This window comes from Passer domesticus, chromosome 3, assembly GCF_036417665.1.
Source record: "Passer domesticus isolate bPasDom1 chromosome 3, bPasDom1.hap1, whole genome shotgun sequence".
NCBI classification, from domain to species: domain Eukaryota; kingdom Metazoa; phylum Chordata; class Aves; order Passeriformes; family Passeridae; genus Passer; species Passer domesticus.
In genome coordinates, this window is record NC_087476.1 from 20,659,725 (window position 1) to 20,679,045 (window position 19,321).

Consider the following 19,321-nt stretch of genomic DNA (forward strand, 5'->3'; position numbering starts at 1 on the left):
TATAAACCTATTGTACTGTTCAAGCTTGTAATGCTGTGTTTGTTTCTTAGCATAATTCCAGAACAGTAAGGTTTGGCAGGCAAAAGGAGGACTCTCACAGAAGTTAGCAGAGAAAGAAACTCCAAAAAGATTTGTATGATTTGACCTGAAAGAGTAATAAAATAGACTTAATTTCTGCCTCCTTATGTGAAAACAAGGTGACATCTGAGCTGTTTCACAACCTAACAGAGGAAAGTAAAACCTTTTTTTTTTTTTTTTTTCATTAATGGTACAGTTTGCTATAGATTTCCCATGCACGTGGCATGCAGAGGAGCCAAGAGAACTGCTTGTTCATATAACCAGCAAGGCTACCTGATTACAACAGCCATACTAAAATATAAATGAAAGTTATACAAGAAACATACACCATAAAGTTTATGTCACAGCCCACACAACGACCTTAACAAATGACATATTCAGTGGGATTCGCCTCCCACAGCTTTAGCTGCCTGAAAATACTTAGTGCATACTTAGACCTGTGCTCCCTCTGATAACCCAAAAGACACTTTCTTCTTCAGAAAGTAGTTTATCTCATCCTAAACCAGCAGGGATAGAAATACAATCTGAAGGACTTCATCTCTCTCTCTCCCCTTCCATTAACCACAAAGGAAATCGAGATGATGATGAGCTCTGACTAGGTGGTTGCAACACCTGAGAAGAATCAGTCTCTTTTATGGGAAATACTGGTACACAGGAAGGTGTTTCTCAACATGAGTCTGCTCATCAGATGATTTTTACTAATAAACAAAATCCACTGTTTTATAGAAAACCCCAAACAAGACCCAAATTTGAACTTTTCTCTACATTTCAAGCCAGTAGGGAGGCCTGATAAAATTTCAATAGATACAAATTTCATTCTAATAATTCTTCCCACTGACAGAAAAGATTTGTTATGTCAAAGCCAAGCAATTCTAAAAAATGCAGGGAATATACACTATGCAAGCAATCTGAGTATGTTGAGTAAGTACTTAAGCAACAATGATAAGAATAGCTTTTGAACCACACTAACTCTAGCCACAACTATAGCTACAGCTTGCTCTAATTCCACAAGAGCTGATGATTCTTCTCCTGTTCCATATTGGTCTGTCACCTCTCTTCCTCCTAAGACCTACCGCTGCTCCACAAATTGCTTAATTGATCGCATAATTCAATTAACCAGGAGCAATTGACTCTAACCTGTTTAGTCTGCACTTGGTGCTCCTTCACACTAAACAAAGTGTCTTCCAGATGGAATGCCCATACACAATTTCCAGTCACAGTCATAATTTCATAGGCATTTCTTTCAGCCTTAGAAGAACCCCTTTCTCAAGGACTGCTCAGAGTTCTTTCTTTTTGGCACAGATTCCTTTTTGGATGCAGTTTACCACGCAGGTGGACAGTCACACTACCCTGACTGATAGTATGATACGGAAATAGGGATGAGCAGCCTCAGAAGGTAAGTTAGCACTAAAAGAAAAAGTAATTTTCTAACAGCCTATCTTATCTTGTCTGAAAGATTTAAATGTTTTCTCCATGCAAACTCATGTTTCTTTAACAGAACAGAGGTACATATATGTCAAAAAGGAGACTAAATGAAATAAGAGAACTCTGTTTACACATGCAGCTTACTGAACTGTGATAATGAAAAGTTAGCACAGCCAGTTTCTATCTTCAAAGAAAAACAGAAAACAATGAAAAATAATAAAAAAATATTGACAAGAAGACACCCAACAAGCTAACTTTTATTGAGTTCTGTTATATTAGGAAGTTACTTTCTATTCATCATCAGAGCAGCACAATGAAATTAAATATGAAACTTAACACAGACCAAGAGCTGACTTCCTCCTGACCAGACTAACAATCAGCATGAACACACTGCTGGCAACTCCTTGATGGAAAATATAAGCTTCCTCAAGTTTATCATTACTATTTTGGTTCCTTCAGACAATGACAGATGGAAACATCGTGCGACAGCATCCTATAAGACAGTGAAAAATGGGACGTTGATTACTTAGGCGTCTGCAAGTCTAAGGGATATGAAGGTCCACAGTATGCAAAATGAAGTTTGCCTATGAGAATAAGATGGGATTTTTGAATGCTATGGATTTTTTAAAATCAGGTCCTCCCTGAATATTATAAGAACAAACTTTTAGAAAAGGGAAAAAAAAATAAATATGTATTGCATACTGAGGAAAATGGAGTCAAAGAATATCCACTCAGTTTTAGGAATCCATATAATGTGCTCATCATTACTCAAATATGGCAGCTGGCTCTCCTGCTTAATTCTCACAGTTGGCTGTCTGGATGTTGCTCATGGTAATTCTGTAATTCTGTTGGGTTTTGTTTTTTTTGGCTTTGGGTTAGTTTCTCTTTTCACATGAAACAGGATGTATGCCCTTAAGATTTTTCAGCCAATTTAAGTTCTTTTCTTCTCCTGGATACTGGATGAATCTTCCATGGTGTACCATGCAGTCAAAGCAGAGGAGTTTCATTTTGGTTTAGGATCTTGTAAGGGAAAAACCAAATGTTATTTTTAGTGCCAATTAAGGTATTTGCAGCTGCAATTTGATCAAGAGCGAAAAGCTGTGGCTGGTGAATGCAATAAAATGGAATGGTTCATTAGAATAAAAGCAATACTGCAAAGATCTCAGGGACACAAAATGATGTTACTATTTTTTCCATTCTTTTTTGGGGAAACTGCTTCAAATAATCTGAAATCAGAGAAAGAAAACCCATTTAAAAACTTTAGAACTTCTACTAATGTGCATCACTTTTAATGCTGTAGAAAACTGCAAAAAACTGGAAGCTGTTTATGACAGGGACTTTTATTTTTTCATTCATACTATTTTTGTGTGCTGACAAATCAAAAATTCACATAAAACTGGCAAATGTTGCATAAGTGCTGCCTACCACAAAGGAGTATTACCTCCTGGATTTTAAGCAAATCCAATTAATGCTAATGACAATAATCACTTAAAGGCAGATACCACTTTCTGCATAAGTCTTCAATCATAAATGTTCACCTGACTGTATATACAGATTAATTTCTCTTACTCACAAGTTTAGTCAAATTCCTGCCATAGGACAAACTGTACTTGGTCACCTCAAACAACTGCTGCTTCTATATCCTGTACCAAACAGTAGCCATACACTGCATTCAAGAAAATGTGAACTCTGGACTTACACAAAGGTACAATAATGGTTGTTCTTTTGCACTTTTTTACCCTAATAATTGCCATAATTTTGGTTTTTGATTGCTGCTGAGTGCTAAAATGTTGTTTTCATGGTTATTCATCATGTTGTAAAATCTTACTCTTGCTTGGTAACAGTCAGTTCTGAGCTCACCATTTTGCAGGTGAATTTTGACTAGTTATTTTTTCCTAAGTACATTACTTGACAACTGTCTAAGATGTCTGTCATTTTTAACAAATCACTCAATCTGGGATTACACTGCACCCAACTCTAGCCTTTAATGCACATGATGTCCATTTAACCATCAAGAATCCTTTGGATATCACTTCATTCTTCTTACCTGACCATCTATTGAACACAAGCCTCCAGTTGTGACTTCTGTTTTGAGAACTGCTGCATTCTCTATATCTACTTATCTATTCTGGGGCTTCATCTTTCATGTTATGTCTATGTGCCCCCTTTGGAGAGGGGCTTTATCCAAAGCTTGGTGAAAACTCAAGGAAACCACATCAGCTGTAGCATGATCCTTATCTATGTATTTCCTACGTCTTCAAAGATTCTAAAATGTTTGTATGCTTCCTCTTTGCAAACCTTCTGTTTATCTGTCCCATTCAGATCACAGGTTATCAAGCATCCACAAATATTATTTTGCATCATAATTTGTGCTGAACTGCCTAAAACAAACAACAGGATAACAGGCTTGCGGTTCCCTGGATGATTTAAGAACTGCTTTAAAAAACTGGCTTCACACTATCTAACCTCAAAGTCTCTGACCACAAGGCAATTTGAAAAGCATGTAGCTATGCATCATTGTCAGTAATATGGGCAATTTTTCCCCTTAAATTCTTTTAGAAAGTTTAGGTGAATAAAATCTGGTACTTGTGATTTTATTTTATAAATTTATTTTGTTGCACGACCATTAAATCACTCCAATTTCACATATCCTTTCAGAAAAGCCAGGAAGAAATGCTGCATCATGGGATTCTCCACAGTATTTTTTCCAAAGCTAGCACCAATGCAAAGGATTTATTTAACTTCTCTGAAACAGGCCTTTCTAAATACTCATTCTACACCAAGATCATTGGCTCAAAAGAGTGGCAGACACATTGCTCCTGGTGCCTCAAAAGTAAGATCTATTCAGTTTTAATTCTATATAGCATTTGCTCAAACACTCCTTCGCCTCTCTCACCACATTCTTACATTTAAATATGTTTAATACATCATCTGGGTGTGAATTCAGTTTTTAAAAAGACACCTACTACTTTCTAACAACTTCCTTTACTCTGTTGTCTGGCTCTGCTGTCTTTCTCTTGCTTTTTCTCAAGCCTGTCATGACAGGTGGTGGGCGCTGGCCTTGAATATCACATATGGTGTCCTTAAGTAGCTTCCATACCACCTGGTATAACTTCCTTCTCTTAGCTGACCTTTTTTAGGTTCTTTTTAGTAAGTATCTTTATTTTTGTGTAGTGTTCCTTCTTGAATTGTTGTGGATTGCTGTTTGTTTCCTGTTGTTTTTACAGCATGTTGAACCCAATGGTTGCTGTTGTGATGTGCACCTTGTGAACAAAACTCTATGCAGGATAAAGTCAAGGGTGTCATTTCCTCTCACAGCTCCACTAATCAATGTCTTGGTTATTTTATTGACTGTGTCTAAAATCTGAAACTTTTCACAACATCCTGATGAGACACTAAGGGAGAAACTGAAGATCCCATTACTGCACTCTCTGCTGCTTCTCTCCTCTTCAGCAGTGAGTGTTCCCAATCCCAGCTGGATACATGATGAAACAGAGTCTAAGCTTGCTTTGCTTTTTGGTATGTACAGTCAGTCCAGACACACACTGATCTAAGGCATCCAGGAGATATATGAAACTATTTTATGCATAAATTAATTTTAGCAGTAATGTTTTGGGCCTTCTGTCACTTTATACAGAAAGCTCTACTTGATGAAGCCCCCAATACTTCTTAGATAGAAGCATTTCTGATGCAAATTCTGTACCATTCAATGACAGAATTTTTAAACAAAAGCACGCACTTTGACCTTTTAGTGATCCTTTATTGTTTTAAATTTCAAACTCACTGTCTTCAGTCATTTTGGCATTTGGGGGTGATGTGCAAACAATCAGACTCAGTCACCATTATTTATAGGCATAGACAGCACTTCCCAAATGGGCTCAGTTGTGGTCCCCAAAATCACTAAGAATTATGTTGACTCAGTGAGGAAAATAGAGTAAAATCACAAAGCTGAGCATACTCACATAGAAGAAAAAAGAGAGATTCAATGACAACCAGTAACTGTTTTGAAGGCTAGTAAATCAGAAATGCTCAGCCACAAAGACTAATTGCTACTAAATAGAGAAATCTTCTTAGTCTTTGGCTAAATAAGATTACATCTCTGTATTAGAACAGATAACACCACTATGAATGGGAGGGGGAGATTTGTAACATTTATATTAAAAAAACTGGAAACATTTTAAATACCTCATGTCACATTTCTATTTTAAGTATTTGTTTCTTTTAATTTTCAGGACACAAACACATGTTCAGAGTTTTCTCAAATGTTTTTTTTTCCCCAGAGATTGTTTTCAACCAATGGTTGAGTTTAAAGAATCCAAAGCTCTCCTTTTGCTCAGAATAACACCAGAATTATAAGAAACATTGCAATCTTAAAATCCTGTGCAGCATTTAAAATGTTCTTTCCAAATATACCAGCTAAAATAGCACAAAATGTCTAGAGGTTATTAAGAGTAAATGAACACAGACTGGAAAATGGGAAATACTGGAAAAACCGGTTATCTACTGGAAAACAGATATGTAGTTTTCCCCTGTGATAGAACAGCATCTAAGAGCAGATGTAAACTAAAGTACAATCTTTAGCACACAAGAGCTACATAAGAATACGCAGACATTGACCCAGCAAAATGAAAATGCTCAGCAGCAACCCTCCAACTTATGTCAGTTATTACCTCAATATTTCAGTTTACACCTCAATACTATTTTTTGCAATATTTTGTAGTATTTCTTAACTTTTTACAAAGCATCTAATAAACAATTATATTTAACTATATGTTATATAGTTAAATATGTGTATATGAAAGAGCTCCCACAACGCAATTTATTACATGGTTCTTCTAGTAAACCCTATTTCAAAACACTCTGGAAAAGTAAAGTCTAAAAGAATGCAGAACTTCCACGTGTTTTATTTTTAACTATTTCCTTCATCCATTTATCTTTGGATCTTAAACTAGATTTGAATTAAATTTACTTACACAGTTTCCAAGCAGCTTTGTAAAAACAGAGATGTTTTAGGACAAGGATTAAGCTTACTTTCATTAATCACATTCTAAATTAATTATGTATTGAAGCAGTAAGTAATTTCTTAATGACCAAGTGCTCTATGTTGAACTAATCACACATATAAACATGCAGGCAGGTATGCTGGAAAAAGGAGCAACACCAGAGGCAAAATCCAGCACAGCTGTAATTTGGTAATCTGTCAGTCTGTAACAGACGTGAACCTGGTGCCACAGTCTTCCCTGGTATGCAAGTTCGTTCTTGACTGCATGTCAAGAACAAACCTGCTCAACCTCTTTTTCCATACTGAATATTTTAAACCAACTTTTTAATAGGAAAGCTAGGTTTTATTAAAACAGACACTAAAATAGCTGATTCCTTTTCAGGGGGTAGAGAAAACTCAAAATGAGGAAAGTTGAAACAAAACTATACATACATAACCTTATCTCCACCTTGCCTATGGCATCCCTGTAAATCAATCCTCTTTTCTTAGGCTTGTTCTCTGTTCAGCACACCAGATACCAGAGCTGCAGAACAGGCTGCACAGTGCTCTCTGGGTCTCTAGGGAATGTCCCTCTGAAGCCTGGGTTCCCATTGTTCTCAGCAGACTTCTGGTCTGCTGTACAGAGGGTTCATTCCTTGGCCATCATTCCTCTACACCTGTGTGTCCCTCACATTCTATATGGTTATTCCCTCTCCGTGGGTGTCTCCTCATCTCCTAAGGGCTTCATCCTGATTTCTGTACTAAGCAGCTACTGATTTTCAAAGACTAAAATATATATGACATAAACATCTGATTATTCATAATAATAAATTTTAAAAACAACCCACAAAACCCAGATGAAAGCATCCATTACAAAAATAAATGTTTGTAAAGTGACTGAAATAATTTTGTCACATGTTCTCAGCAAGAGATCACGCAGTGTGCATATTCTACTCTCCTAGGTATTGAATCCTTTGTACACCATCTTTACATTATTAAACCACCTATTTCTGGGCACAGTAGAATGTTACCAGAATAATATAGATCACTCTCTATCACTTCCAGGATTTTTTGCACTGCTACCCAAAAGTAAAAAATAAAAAAACAACTTAAAATGGCAACAGGAGCACAACAACTTGTCTATTTGGCTTACCAAAGGGTCAAGTTATTTTTAGTTCCCCTTTAAGTTGTTGAAAAACAAGAGTTGCTCTGCAGATCATTGAAGAATAGTATCATCCCTTGGAAATAAGAGAGACATTGTTACTCTTCTTCAGTTATATGACATGATCTGTGAAATAACTCGGATATGATAAAGGAAAATGCATTCATCTGTCTTCACTTGACTTTGTATTTCATACACATTTTAAAATCTGTCATCTGCTTGTAGAACACAGTTTTTTCCACCACACACTGTACCCCCAATCCAGATTAGTGTGACATGAATGCTTTTCATCTTTACTTGGTACACTGCCTACCACCTCTACAAAATTGATTTAATTTTTCTTTCCAACACCACAGAACGTTAGGCATCAATAGCTGTCAATCACAGATTACCCATAATATGCTATGGATATGCATACATCCTTCATCTTTGATGTACTTAGATGTTCCTCACTAAATGAATCTCTCACTTGCTTTCATGAGCTGGCTGATATGTACTACTATTAATCCAGTTGGGATACAAGTAAATTTCCTTGTTGGTGTAAAATGCCATTCCTTGGGAGTCGGAATAAAAAGGTTCTCCCAAAGAGAGCTTATCCTGCCACAAGCATCTAACTTTAACCACCTATGTTGAATTGTAGGTAGGATGTTCTTCCTGAATGAAATACTGAGCAGCAGGTAAGAAATATGTGGGAAGAGGAATAAATCTGGGTCTAGAAGTCCCTCTCTAGGCTAAATGATATCACAGAATCCCCTGACTTGGAAGGGATCCATAAGGATCATCAAGTCCAACTCTTAAGTGGCTGTCATATTTCACTTTTTCCCAAAACAGCTACTACATCACAGAAAATTTTCTGACACTAGGGGAATATGACCTTTTTATATTCAGACCCTGATTATATGCATCATGCATAATTTTATTTAAACAAGAAAATGTAAAATAAAACTTTCTTCATTTTACTTGTACAGGACAAGTAAGAGTCTTCTTGTAGGATCCAGTACTATAAGTCAGAGAAAGTAAAGATACTGCATTTAGATGCAAGGAACATAGTACCAAGAATAATTTTTCAATTTCCTTAAACAGTTACAGTTTCCCTAATTTTAATTAATTACCAAACACAAGATGTTCTACAGAAGTACTAAAAATCAAGAGGTTTATGCCCAGCTCAGCTCTGTTTTGATTTTTTTCTAAAGGATATGCCAAATAAATTATGAAAAAGTGGAACATTTTCTTATATACCAGTGAAGAGCAAAAAGAAACCAGGACAGATCTGATCCAAATCTACTTATTTCAACCAAAAAGAAAGTCCAAGAAGTCTGTAGTAAGGTTATAAGCTACCTGCACATCTTATTAGCAAATTCAAGATTCTTAAGGTTTCACTGGAATGCTGGGTTTGAAATCACAAGGAATGGTTGTTCAGTTCCACTCCTGATCCCTTCATAAAAGTAATCTTTCATCTAGTGGGACAGGAGGCCACACAGTACAGGCTTCTGTCTTCTCAAAACCCTGGGATTTTGACTTTGGTAGCCAGTTCCTGTGTTCACAGGACTTTTTTCATTCCAGAATACTAAAGAGCTCACAAAAATTTTGCAGCAGGTGAAACAATCAATAAATGTCAGGAATGGCTTTAGGTTCTCTGAAGACAAGGGCCAAAGCACTGGCCTCTGGGAAAGCAGTTCTGGGAATGGGGGTCCTCTGGATGGAGACAGCAGATGCCTGGCTCTGTGGTGGTGTTGGCTACTTCTCTGGCTGGGCAGCATTAAGGGAGACTACAGGTGGTATTTTACTACTCATTCACCCCCTACAAGGGGATACATGCTAATTAGGACTTCACACAAGATTCACTTCTGCCATTAAATTGCACTGTAGCCAGTAGAGAGAACTTCCACTGTACTAACAAGTATAGTGACACAAAAAGTTGACAGAAGATCACCAGAGAACAGGCTGTAAACAGCTCAAAATAATTCAGGGCTTTCCATTTACTTGGCTTTTAACTTAAGCACTTTACTGGAAGCAAGTTAAAGTGTACAAAATTACTGCCATTAAAAGAAAAGGTATAAAAAAGGGAAATATAAAAACCTTGTAAACACATTTGAACTAACAGATTTATAATCACAATGGAAGTTTATACTGTTTGTAACATAACTGCTAGAGGCACTTCAATTTAATAGAATTTATATATTACTATAAGAACGTATTTAATACAAGAAAAGTGCCAGAGTCAGAGCAAAAAGGAAAAGCAGGTCACTAGAGAACACATTCAAATAATTTAATAATTATACTTTTACTTAGATGTTTTTCTGCATGTAAGTTCTTTTGCCAGAAGAACATGTAACACTATCTCTAAAGCTTTTGCTGAAGTTCTCTATGAAAGTACATATGGTTTTATACTAAATAAAGTGTGAAGATTATTTCAAATGCTAACATTTCTGATTATTAGTGAATGTTGTATACCATTATGATTTCTAGATATATGTTAAACAAAATGGATTTTTTCCTTGAGATGACTGATTTATACATCTAAATTTCAAGCAATCAGTAAACTAATTTACAACTTGAAATTAGAAACACACATAAATATATGAAATAAGGAAACACTGCATATTGTCTTTGATAATATTTCATTTTTCCTTGATATATTCTTCTTCCCTTTCATAAGAAAAAAAAAGAATATCCATCCAATGCTGCACAATCTTTAGCACTAAAGGTTTCACCCATCAACAGCATATTCAAGATTATAAATTTATAAATTAAATACTGTTTGATTAAACACGCAAAGCCCAAGAGACAGTCAGTAATGGAGTGTATTGGGTTTGCATGGCCAGGTTTTGGTAGTGGAGGGGCTACAGGGGTGGCTTCTGGGAGCAGCTGCCAGAAGCTTCCTCCATGTCCAGCAGAGCCAATGCCAGAGAGCTCCAGGATGGATGTGCTGGGCCAATTAGAAATGGTGGTATCACCTCTGTGATAACATAGTTAAGGAGAACTAAAAAAAAACAAAACCCCATAGTCACAGTTGTAATTGTAGCCAGAGATAGTGGGGTGAAAACATGAGAGGAACAGCCCTGCAGACACCAGGGTCAGTGCAGGAGGAGGGGCAGGAGGTGCTCCAGGCACCAGAGCTGAGATTCCCCTGCAGCCCGTGGGGCAGCCCATGGTGAGGCAGCTGTGCCCCTGCAGCCCATGGGGATCCACAGGGATGCAGAGATCCACCTGCAGCCCATGCTGGATCACACACAGGAGCAGGGGGATGCCTGGAGGAGGCTGTGACCTGTGGGAAGCCCGTGCTGGAGCAGGCTCCTGGCAGGGACCTGCAGACCTGTGGAGAGGAGCCCATGCTGGAGCAGCCTGTCCTTGAAGGATTGCACCCCGTACTAGAGAACTGTTACCCACGGGATGGACTCATACTGGAGAAGGTGATGGAGAATATCTTCTGTGAGGGGAACCCCATGCCGGAGCAGGGGAAGGACTCCTCTTCCTGAGCAGCAGCAGGAGATACATGAGATGAACTGACCATAACCCCCATTACCCGTGTCCCTGTTCTCCTCTGGAGAAGAGGTAGAGTTCAGAAAGAGGGAGAGGTGGGGGGAAGGTGCTTTAAGGTCTGTTTTTACTTCCCATTATCCTGCTCTGTTTTTTCTTTTTAATAATAAACTCAAATAATATCCTCAGATTACGAGGATGTTTTGCCTATGACAGTATTTGATGAGTGATCTCTCCTGGTACTTATCTCAAGCTGTGAACTCTTTGTTGTATTATCTCTCCCCTGTGCAGGTGCAGAGGGGAGTGAGAGAGAGACTTTGGTAGGTGCCTGGAATCCATCTGGGGTCAGCCCACTACATGGAGGTAAAAGCACAATTTTCATTAGCAAGTGCTACAAAGGAAAAGGATACCAAGAAAGTCTGGCATTTTTTCTCAGAAGGAGAAAAGCTGGCAAAAAAAGACAAAATTAAAAATATATCCTGAGATGGAAGAACTCTATCACCAGTTTATTACTTAAAGTCTTCCCACTTATCCTAAGGCTATGTATTTTTATTTCTTAAGGAGCTGTAACAAATTTCTCTCCTCTACAGTGTTCATCTATATACTAAATAAAGTACTGAACAAAGAATCAATCACTTCTTTTCTCTGGCAGATGAACAAGAAGGATAGACATTATGTTCTTTCCAGTAAAAATGCTACAGTTCAGCTAAGGTATTTAACTGCTGTGTAAAAGCTACCATAATGTTCACTCCCTTTCTGGGTTCACATATAAAGAGACAGGCTCCTCCAAACAAAAAGTTTGATCCTAGACAGACTTTATTATCATCACTTACTGTAATATCACTAGGTGCCTCGCTCTTCTAATTATTCAAGCAGTTTAGCAGAGCATTCTCATATGCTTCAGTGAAGAGGTGGAAAAAAAAATCAGATCCATGCACAAATGTGCTGTACTGCAGCAGTTCAGGGTATGAAGTGTTAGACCTGCAGAGCAGCCCTGGAGCCTGCAGCAGTTGCTGCCTCTCTCTGCTGATCTATCAGCACTGGCTCAATACCAACTACATTACTATATGCAGATTTTTGTTCATGTCTTTATATGCTTGGGCTTCCACAGCAGAATCTTTACTATTTTATATACCTTGTGTTTCACAAATGCCTAGACATGAGCATTCAATAAAGTCAAGTCCTCTGAGGAATGACTCTTAATAAAAGTGCACATTTAATTCTGATATCTTGTCTAAAAGTTAATGGAGAACTGATCTAAATTGTCAGTTACAAACTAAGGTTTTTAGTATACTGAATGAAGGCTGGAAAAGAATATGTGCCATACTTGAACACTGAGTACTCCTTAAGATGTCTTCACTGTACTTGCTGCTTCCTCTGGAAAGCTAGCTGAGTAACTAGATATACAGTTCCTGTATTTATTAACAGCCACTTTCCATAAAGTTTTACAGCAAATTGTATTTTTTATCAATTCAATGTTGCATGCTTTTTTAATTTTTGGAAATTTATCTTACATGCTCTTTCATAATGGGAATAACAAAGCATTCTAGGTGTGAGAAGACATGCAGTAGACAGTATTAGCTTTTAACTTCCCATCTTCAGACTGACAGTGACAAAAAAATAGAATAGAGCTCTTTATTTGTCCAGAGTGACAAAAGATGTGTCCATTTCTAAGTACTCAAGAAATGCTGACATACTACTCAAATAGAGCGCATACCTAAATGTAAAAAGATTGGAATGGTTGGTGAACACACTGCAAACTTAAGCCATCCAGATAAGTACTTAAGTTGAATTTAAGACAGAAGCACGGAAGGCATTAAGCTCATTGTGCATTAAAGACTCATCTTTTTTATTAAATGTATGTTAGGCTCTCCTTAAGGTGTGGCAACTATTACAGGTCCATTATATTTCAGATTTTTGCATCTAGCTAACCTACTATTCAAGCTACCAAACCAAATATTTTATCTAATATTATTTCTGGCATCGTGATAGTGCAATGGCTATTTACTGCTGAAAAGAAAATTCACAAAATAAATTAAATTGTGTGGTTAGCTGTGCAAGGATGCTGATATCCAGTACAGTGTTGCACTCACATGGTGGACCTGTTCCAAAGCCACCACCAACATCTGCTGAGAGTAATGTACTAAACAAGATCTGAATAGCAGAATTCCTTTCTAGCAGTCAGAACTTTAGGTCATGTGGCATTTTTCATCCAATTTTTACACACCTTAAAGTTTGACTTATCAAAAAATTAGCTTATGTTGTATTTTCTCAAAGTTCCTAACATTTATGAATTCAGCTTTTATGTAATCTTTCTAAAAAATGCAACTTAATAAACCTTTTATTCGTGTTCATTCAGTTAGATTGGTAAAAAAACTGGTATCATCATTCCAACAAGGCAAAAACATAAAACCGTTGCATAAAACTGTTTCTGCATTCTCTCCTACTCTTGCCACAGCAAGATGTGGAGAGAGTTAGTCAGGTGAGATACAAGTCCTTTCCAAGTATCATCCATGCACCCAGAAACAAAGAGCTTTGAGAAAGTAAGGTCCCCCAGTTCTGACGGAATAGTACAGAAGCAGACAGAACACAAAACTTCACCTGTCATTAGACCAGCTGCACCAAGACCAGACGTTCAAGGCTATTGTTTAAAGTATCTGCATCAAGAAAAGAAGTGTCAGATGCTGGCAGTGTCCCACTACAGCCCTACAGACCTGAGTGCTCAGCTCACTGCAATCTAGCAGACCCAGTCATGTCAGTACAGCTGTGCTGGTTATACCAGCCCAGAGGATGAGCCCATTCAGATTTCAGGAGAGGAGTCTGTGAGATGCAGCACCATCCACTGGATAGAGCCAGAGGTGCAGCTGTTGGAAGGGATTTGCTTTCTGTCAGGAGAGACTGCCGATTGGCCCTAATGCCTCCTCCACACCAGGCACGGCCGATGCAGCTGGGAAACAGAACTACTGGTGCAGAGATGCAGCAACTTCGTTCAACCATAAGCTGCTCAAAGCAGCTGGGGAACCTTGGAATGCACTTCAGATTGTCTGCACTGCATTTTGGCTAGGTTATGGCAATAGATTTGTGTACACTGGTATTTCTGTCTTTTGCTATAGCAATATCCATTTTCTTCAGCCCTAAACAGAAGGGGGGAAAGAGGGTGAGTGAGGCTGATGCACGGCATGGACAACACACAGCCTGTAATACTGAACAATGCTGAGCCTACAGTGAAGGCAGGAGCCTCCTTTCTCTCCAACAGCTTACAATACAAAAGGCTCCGGTGGAGTTTGCCCTGTAAGTGGTTTGAACTCTACTTATAAGCCAATTTCTGCTTGCAGGGATAAAACAGAATGAAAATAGAATGAAACTAACAAAACTATTTAGCAAAGCTACTGTGAATGGGAGATTGATGGAAGATGATTTTCAAAGCTTCCTTGGCACAGGTTACAGTTGCATTGAGGGCTGTTCAGTACTTTCAAACTGCTACTTGTAATCTTTGCAGAGGGCAGTAATCAAAAGCAAAGGATATGAGATGAAGAAATTTCCCCAGTGAAGACTGAAAGGAGACAGCCTACTGGAAGCTATATCAATGCATGGCTGTTATGTTGCCATAAACTACAACTACTACTATTTAAAAAAAAAAATTAAAAAATTATGAGGTATGCCTGATTGCCTGATTTTGACTTTGAACATGAGACAGCAGCATTTTATGTATGTCATACAAAATACCTGAAGAAAGCTGTGTAAGAAAAAAGAAAATACATGGTTCATAGTACGCACATTTTTTTACTGTCTTAATTTTCCTAGTCCACTCAGCCACACTAAGTCCCTTCATGCTAGAAACAAACTTTATACTCTGTTTTTACAGTGTCCAGAGTATTTAAAAGGTAATATGAATGCAGAGTTCCTGTTCTTACAAAAGGCTTTCCTCTTCCCCTGCTCCCTATTTTATTTTCAATTTAAAAATCGAAAATATTGCATTGAAACAAGTCTTGTTCGAAAGAGTAACATGGGACCTCACAGCAAGAGGATGAGCCAGGGTCACCTTCTCACATCTAATAATCAGTAAGTGTGTTGTCTGTCAGTGGATATTTGGCTCTTAACATGAAGGACAGCAATGTTTTGCTGTGGTTCAATACCAACAGGTTCATAGGCAATAGCAGCAATAACAGAGCAGTGAAGGTTAGAATTTTGCACGCAACCAACTGTACAACTGATAACCAAAATTAAAACATCATGTGATCAGAAATTTCCCAAGATCTACAAAGCAATTAAATTTCCATCTTTAACATGTGAGGAACTAAGATTCAGAACCATGAAGCACTTGCAGACAGAGACCCAGCTGTCTTCTGCCCTTCTCCTTCATCTAGCACCTTACTGACTTTATCCTGCTGCTCCATGAAGATTTAACTACAAAAGCTTAGGTCTTGATTATGTTTTTATTATGAAACAAGGAGATGAAAGTCAAGCAGCGTCAGATTTCCAAAGTGTTGGGTGTGTGCTCAAGTGAGGCAGTAATTATATCAGTGTTGGCTTTTTTGCTGGGATCTAAAGAACTTGTTGGTGCTGTTCTCTATTTATTTTCCTTGCCCATCAGTTCCTTACTGTCACTATGACAACAGAAGCCTGTAACACAGCTGCAAGAAAGGAGAAAGGGGGAGCATGCTCCAGCTGAAAGGGGTGAAGTGACTCAGCCAGTAAGGAGCAAGAAGGGAAAAATGATGTTCACTAGGGAAAGAGGAGAAAATAAAAAGCCACAGTGCCTCTTCTTTCTCTGAGACTCCTCTATTATAGGACAGGATGCTCAACAAAAATATTTGTCATCACTGTAATTTGAAATTAAACAAAAAGCAAGAAAACAAAAGTCAGAGATAACGGCCCTAATTCCCTCTCCTCTTAGTATGAATACTGTCATCTAAATTCAGAACATTAATCAAATTACTTTCAGAGTTACAGACATGTAATGAGAAGAGATTCCATCTGAGATACCAACTGTAGCACAAAGGAATAAGAAAAGCTGAAGGTCAAAGAACTACCACAGAAAGTGAAGAAAATTACCTGAGTCAACATGTCTCATTAAACATGCACTAGTTGGTGAATTCTTACTGTGCTTAAACATGCATCTCTCCTCTGGGATCCAGCCCAGCATCCTCTTTACTTTATTAAAATGGAAAGGCACAAACTAGGTGTGTTGGGTCTGGATGCCCACGATTTTGGTGGTGGGGGTGGGCTACAGGGGTGGCTTCCTTGAGAAGCTGCCAGAAGCTTCCTCAGTGTCCACCAGTGCCAATACCTGCTGGCTCAAAGATGGATGTGGAGCCATTCTGATGGTCAATCAGAAATGGTGGTAATGCCTCTGTGATAACCTAATTAAGAAGAAATCAAAACAAAAAAGTTGTTGCACAGGTGTAATTGGGGCCAGAGAAGAGCAGGATAAGAACATGTGAGAAGAACAGCTCTGCAGACACCAAGGTAAGAATTCATCAACAAGTGCATGTTTAATGAGACATGTTGACTCAGGTAATTTCCTTCACTTTCTGTGGTAGTTTTTTGACCTTCAGTTTTTCTTATTCCTCTGTGCCACAAGTGGTGTCTCAAATGGAGTCTCTTCTTGTTACACGTCCATAAGTCTGAAAGTAATTTGATGAAATTGTAGGAGGGGCAGGAGGTGCTCCAGGCACCAGAGCCGGGATTCTCCTGCAGCCCGTGGGGCAGCCCATGGACAAGCACACACCAGAGCAGCTGGATGCCTGAGAGGAGGCTGTGAGCTGTGGGAAGCCTGTGGAGAGAGGGGCCCTGCTCCCAGGCTGGAGAAGCCTGTCCTGGGAGGACTGCACTCTGTGGAAGAGTGACCCATGCCACAGCAGTCTGAGGGAAGCTGCTGCCCATGGGATGGATTCACTTTGCAGCAGTTTAGAGAATGTTGCTCGTGAGATGGACTCACATTGGAGAAGCTTATGAATTTCATGTCTCTAATTCAAGCCTGTTTTGCCTGTAACAGTATTTGATGAGTGATCTTTCCTGGTCCTTATCTCAACCCATGAACCCTTTGTGAAATTTTCTGTCCTGTGTCCACTGCAGAGGGGAGTGAGTGAGTAGCTTTGGTGGGTGTCTGGCATCCAGCCAGCAGCAACCCACTACGCTAGGATTAGGGGTATGTTATTTTCTTTATTAGAGCAACATATAGTAATGAAAGCTTATTTCAAAGGTAAATTTTGTTATTGAAATAATTGAGGCTTTTTTAAAAGCATGCAGAAACTAACAGAGCATCTAAATATGTACTTTATTTACAGTTACAAAAATATAATTTAGGGATATTTAATAAACCATTAATATGCAGCCATGGCAATAGTAAAGCATTACCAGTGTATTACATTGCCATGTATTCTTTTTTCCTTAATACATTTTCAGCATTTACACCCTTTCCTAGCAACATATACAAACTTGAGCTAAATATCTGGGGCAGAATTCTTTCCCATCTAGCCTTCAAAGCCATCTTCCAGAGGGTTTTTTGGGAGTTTGTGGTAGGGCTGGGGGAAGTTGTGTGTGTTTGTTTTGTTGCATTGTTTGTTTGTTTTGATGAGGTCTACCAACATGCTAATGTTAATGTCAGAAACTATCACAAGAAATACTGAAGGCTTCAGTGACATTAAAAACTCATGATTTGTATTATGCGTTCTGTAATAGTCCCATATGCTTGTGAATATACTGGCATTTGGAAAATGTAAATAGTTACAGACAGTGGTAGTTAGAAATGACTGGTTTCTACATTGTATATAAACCTAAATTAGTGAGTCATCCTTACAACTTCAACTGATAGCCCAGTCCCGTGTTTAAAACCCTCAGTGGACAGCAGTGAATTTCTTGGTAAATTCTACACTCACCTTCAGGAGGTTCAGACTTATTTGCTATGAAATCAAGAGAAGTGATTACTCCATTCTAGCTGGCTGCTTGACAGAGCACAGAATTTGCCTGTAACACTGCTCCAGGACACCGGTAGTCTGGAGATGTTTTCCTAAGTGCCTACCCAAGTTACACCTTAAATGTTTATAATTTATATCACATTAAGTACGCTAGAAATATTTCCAAGAATATGGCATCACACTAGTGAGCTTTTGCAACGCAAGTACGTCAACAAGCATCTTCTTGCAAGTATACACTTAATTTCTTAAGTATGATAAAACTAGAATTTTGAAAGAAATTCTTAACTAGAATTCTTGACAACTCTTAAATCAGGTATCACTTTAAAAAGGAAATCTTCTCCTGTTCAGATAGAAAAAAAAATAATTCCAAAGCAGTATTAGAGAAGTTGATTTAGATATTTCCTAACTATTAATATAATTCCAGTGATGCAATCAACCCATAACAATGTCAGTGTACATATGAACATTAGTGGATCTAGGCTTTTGTTTTTTCTAAAAAATTAAGCCAATGTAACAAATTACGAAATACTTTATATGACCTCTGGAAATAAAAATGGTTATTTAATCCTATTCAATTTCAGAAAGAAAACTGTTGTGATTATATCTATTAAGGAATGTTATTGTATCTATCAACAAATACACAGTCTGCCTCAAGGTCAAGAGGATATTGAAGGAAAAAACATCTACGTACAGAATTCTTCAGCTATGGCTGTCCTACATCTCTACTTGTTTGTGGCATCTTTCACTGTTACTGATTCCAAAATGTCAAGTGCACTTAAGCTGAAGAAGAAACAGGCTGTAGAGAAGAAAGTTTCTTAACCTCACAGATATCTCCCCTTTCAAGCTATTGATTAATCTCTAAACACCACAACATTTTGAAAAAACTCATAGTAACAACCTCAACAGAGGTGTCACTGCTACTACAGTTTGCTTTCTGATGATGACATCCACATGAGAATTCCTGAAGCTGTTGATGGCTCAGAAAAATCTGCCATTCACAAACTGGGAGCAATAACACTGGTTTCTGCAAGGACAAACCTAAACTACAAAACGTAACCACATATAATTTTATCATGCACAGATATTGTTTTAATACTGAACAGTGACATCCAAACTGGCAGAGAATTAAAACTGGAACACCCAAAATTATCTAGGGGAACTCATCAATAAAAATTGAAAATATTTAGCCTAGCTATTAGAAATACAAAAGAGCCCAAACTACGATATAATCTTTCATTGCTGAATTATTGAAACAAATTTTTAAAGTAATAACTC

At 38.0% G+C, this 19,321-nt stretch overlaps 1 protein-coding gene across 3 annotated transcripts in view; it reads right to left on the reverse strand.

The window, feature by feature from the left end:
* The window catches only part of ERICH1 (glutamate rich 1), a 65,918-nt gene that overhangs the window by 12,152 nt on the left and 34,445 nt on the right, over positions 1-19,321 (reverse strand). The window lies entirely within an intron of this gene.